This window comes from Triticum aestivum, chromosome 4A (genome assembly GCF_018294505.1).
Source record: "Triticum aestivum cultivar Chinese Spring chromosome 4A, IWGSC CS RefSeq v2.1, whole genome shotgun sequence".
NCBI classification, from domain to species: Eukaryota; Viridiplantae; Streptophyta; class Magnoliopsida; order Poales; family Poaceae; genus Triticum; species Triticum aestivum.
The window spans coordinates 256553457-256558287 of NC_057803.1; positions in this window are offsets into that span (position 1 = coordinate 256553457).

Genomic DNA, 4831 nt, shown 5'->3' on the forward strand with positions numbered 1-4831 from the left:
TTCCGGGTTGCTTCACTCGTTAGCTTCAGTTTCATTCCGGAGTTGTGAGGATCCGTTCGACTGTGTCCGTTTGTCTTCTTCATGGACTCGTTCTTCTTCCTTGTAGGATCTCAGGCAAGATGACCATACCCTCGAAATCACTTCTATCTTTGCTTGCTAGTTGCTCGCTCTTTTGCTATGCCGCGATACCTACCACTTGCTATATCATGCCTCCCATATTGTCATGTCAAACCTCTAACCCACCTTGTCCTAACAAACCGTTGTTTGGCTATGTTACCGCTTTGCTCAGCCCCTCTTAAAGAGTTGCTAGTTGCAGGTGAAGATGGAGTTTGTTCCTTGTTGGAACATGATTATTGTTGGGATATCATTATTATATCTTGTTTACTTTAATGCATCTATATACTTGGTAAAGGGTGGAAGGCTTGGCCTTATGCCTGGTGTTTTGTTCCACTCTTGCCGCCCTAGTTTCCGTCATACCGGTGTTATGTTCCTTGATTTTGCATTACTTACGCGGTTGGGTTATAATGGGAACCCTTGACAGTTCGCCTTGAATAAAACTCCTCCAGCAAGGCCCAACCTTGGTTTTACCATTTGCCACATAAGCCTTTTTCCCTTGGGTTCTGCAAACTCAAGGGTCATCTTTATTTTAACCCCCCTGTGCTAGTGCTCCTCTGAGTGTTGGTCCAAACTAGAGCACCGTGCAGGGCCGTCCCTTGGCAACTTAGGTTACGTTGGCTCCTGTACGCTTAGCTTATCCGGTGTGCCCTGAGAACGAGATATGTGCAGCTCCTATCGGGATTTGTCGGCACAACGGGTGGTCTTGCTGGTCTTGTTTTACCATTGTCGAAATTTGTTAATATCTGGTTGTAGAAAACCTGACACTTAACTTAATTAAAATGAATCAACCGCGTGTGTAGCCGTGATGGTCTCTTTCCGGTGGAGTCCGGGAAGAGAACACGGTTCTTGTGTTATGTTTGAACGTAAGTAAATTCAGGATCACTTCTAGTTCACGACCGTGCTTTGCTTCTCTTCTCACTCTTATTTGCGTATGTTAGCCACCATATTTGCTAGTGCTTGCTGCAGCTCCACCTCACTACCCTTTCCTACCCATAAGCTTAAATAGTCTTGATCTCGCGGGTGTGAGATTGCTGAGTCCTCGTGGCCCACAGATACTTCCAAACTGTTGTAGCTACCGATGATACCAGTGCAGATGATGCAACTGAGCTCAGATGGGAGCTCGATGAAGGCCGTGTTCCTTGTGTTCTTTCGTTTCCAGTTGATTAGTAGTGGAGCCAAGTCGGGGCGATCGGGGATCTAGCATTTGGGGTTGTCTTTCTTTATTTTGGTTTCATAGTCGGACCTTGATTGTATTCTGGATGATATATGTTTAACTTGTATTTGTGTGAAGTGGCGATTGTAAGCCAACTCTTTATCCCTTTCTTATTCAGTACATGGGATGTGTAAAGATTACCCCTCTTGCGACATGCCTACCATGCGGTTATGCCTCTAAATCGTGCCCTGACACGTGGGAGATATAGTCGCATCGTGGGTGTTACAAGTTGGTATCAGAGCCTTCCCTGACTTAGGAGCCCCCTGCTTGATCGAATCACTGACGTTGTTGAGTCTAGAAAATGTTTTGAGTCTTATAGGATTATATATATCGGAGAGTAGGATTCTTTTTACTCAGTCCCTTTGTCACTCTGGCGAGGCATCCTGACGTAGAGTTTTGACTCTTCTCTTCTCAAATTTCACTAAAAAAATTTAGGATCACGCGGGTATCTTGGAATCGTTCCGATGGTTTTCTGACGAGAACATTGTTCTTGGTGCCTCCTGACATTTAGGGGTTGTGGTAGTGTCCCGGGGAGTTGAGCACCGAGGTGTTGTCGTCGCAATTTTATTATTGCAGTTCTGCAATACCTGAGTTTCGCCAACATCGAAAATCTCTTTTATGCAGTTGTTGGTGAGATAACCTCGACGCACCCAGTACTGGGGCGGGAGTTCAGGAGTATTGCCATAACTCGTATAACGGATGCTTTTCGAAGGTTGAGGTAAACGATTTCCGAAGGTTTCTTGGTTATGTGTTGAAGGATGGATACAGCTGGATGTAGGTATTGTTAGTTTTGGGTGAGATATTATGCTTCCCCTGTATCCCCAACACCTGATGGCATAACAGAAAGTTTCGGGAGTTTATAAGTGGGAATTCAAGTAGCTCCTAGAATAATCTTTCCAACAGACACGTGATACGATAGGGGTTCTATCATATGTTTGTTTTCCGGCTTATTTTGCAAGCCAAATCCTTTGTTTTGTTTTGGTTTGTGGTATTCGAGTTGCTTCGATGTCAAGTGCTGATTCCATACCTTTCCTAAGCGGTGTTCTCATATTTTTGTGGGAATACTAATCCTTCATGATAATCGAGATTGTCATGTCAATCCTTTTCAATCGACGCGCTTCTCGTCAAGTGGATCCGATCATTTCAACATTTGCAAGGTCCAATCTTAGTTTGTCGTCAACGGTGTTTGTTTCATCCGTCTCCAAGTTGCCTTTGTTTTCCCACCCACCCTCCCTTTTCTTCAAGGACTCGGATTTCTTTATCAAGTAGTCATCTTATGGATGTGAAGCCTCCTTACTCCTCTCTTTCAGTTTTCTTATCCGGTGATTCTCAGGAAGATTCTAATGGAGCTTCAAGATCACCATTCTCCGTTCTGTTTTCTTCTCCGGTGTTTTCAATTCAAGCTTTGTCGATCATATCTTTTCCTCGTTTCAAATGTTTTCTTATGTCGTTGCACCTCATGATCACTCCCCGCTTGCTATTCAATTGTTCCGGAGTGCCGAAGATATCTCAGAAGATTCACGTTTCCATTCCTGATCCTTTCAAGTTATTTCGAGGTTGTTATCTCATTCAAGCCATTTAATTCAACCGGTGCAATATCTCTTTTCAAGCAATCGTTCAACAGTGTTTCTTTTGAGTGGGCCCTAACCGACATGTCTTTTCCCAGGATCTTACCTGACTCTTCTTTTCTGGAGTTATTCTCAAAGTCATTTCAATGTTTTAAGTAAGAATGAATTATCATTAGTCATATGTTTTCTCCAAGATCTGTCAAATTCTGTTCACTGTTGGCTCAACCTTTCTATTCGTCATCCCGGAGTATCTCAACAATTCATGGTGCTGTTTCTCGTCGTCATTCTCGAATTTGAAGACCGAATAAGAGTTTTCCTCCATATCTTGCTCCATTCTCTTCAAGATTCATGGTGCTAGCATTTTGCCATCCTCTCATAATTGTTTTTGATTGTGATAAGTCTTTTCACCCATCCGAAGCAATTCAGGAGTCTTTTCAGTTTGATTCTTCGGAGCCCATCATTTCGGGTTTATTCATTCTCAGCTTTCAGCTCTCGTTCTCCAAATCTTTACGGTGCATCGTTCAGATATCCTCTAATCAGTTCATGATCTCTTCGTTCACTTGCATCTAATTTTTCTCAAGTATCTTCGTTCATTAATTCTTCCCGGTGTTTCGCTATTTTTTCTTTGTTCATTTTAAATTCTTACGGTGGATCGTTCAATATTTCTCTTCCTTCATTATCATATCAATTCATTCGTTCTTCCCAACCCTACCGGTGGTTCGCAGAAGACCTTCCCAAGTTTGCTCAATATCTATCGTAATCGTTTCTACGAGGAATAAGTAGTATTCCAAATCCGTTGCTTTTCATCAATCTAAATTGGTGAAGGATACGCATAACATAATTCTTATTCTTGTTCCATCCAAGTGATCTAATTCCTTATTCCGTTGGTTCATCAAATTTCTCGATTTCAATTGTTCATCTTTTCTTTTCTGGAGCTCCAAGTTATTTCAATTATATCATTTCAAAGCTCCATCTAATCATTACAAGGCTTCAATCTTATTCTTTTCATCCTTCACTTCTTTTTTATCATTCTTTTAATACCGGAGTTCTTCATGGAGGCTCTACATGGTGGTTCGTCAAGGATTCTTTTCATTCTTCAATTGTTCTTCAAGATATCTCTCGAAGTTATGATCCTCCAAGCTATACTCAAAATTAAATAGGGTGCTCAACACATGTTTTGTTTTGCGGAGTTCAAGTATTCTTCATCGTGCATTCCAAACTGCACTTCATCCTACCTTATCTCTTGAGATGGTGTTATGTCATTCTTGTTAATTTCTCTTCGTGTTTCATGATTCTCAAATGTCAAGATGGACATATTCTAAATCCATCATTTTCTCTTCATTCAAAAGACCTTTCCAACCAATCAATCTTTTTGTTGGAGTTATATTGGGTTATATTTCACCTAAAGCCTATCATAAGGATGGTTGCAATTGTGGTGATTATCAATGATCCAATGTTCTCCTTCCTATCTCGGTGAAGAAGCTTTTCATCTCTTATTTGTTCCCGATCAATCTTTATTTTTTTGGTGGCAGAACTTCACCTCAGTTTTGAGATGTTTTCCGTAAGCGCACTACAAGATTATTCGTTTAGTTGTTGGTCTTTCCAACTACTCCATTTTAACCTTCCTGGAAGGATGCTTTCAAATTCATTCGACGTAGAAGATGTTGTTTTCTTCTTTTTTACTTTCAATCTGTTCTATCTTTTGTTCCGGAGGCATTGTGATGTTGCTCTCTTCGACCCATATCCTTGTTTTGTCAAGATCATGTTCAATTCCATCCATTTGCAGTCGGAGTGTTGCTCAAATTATATCATTCTTATTCCTTCTCGATCCTATTATAACCGGAGTGTTGTGTCTATTATTCCTCTTCTAACCGGAGTCTCATACAAGTGCTTTCTTTTTGCCAAGTTCATATTCTATGCCTTCCATTTTCAA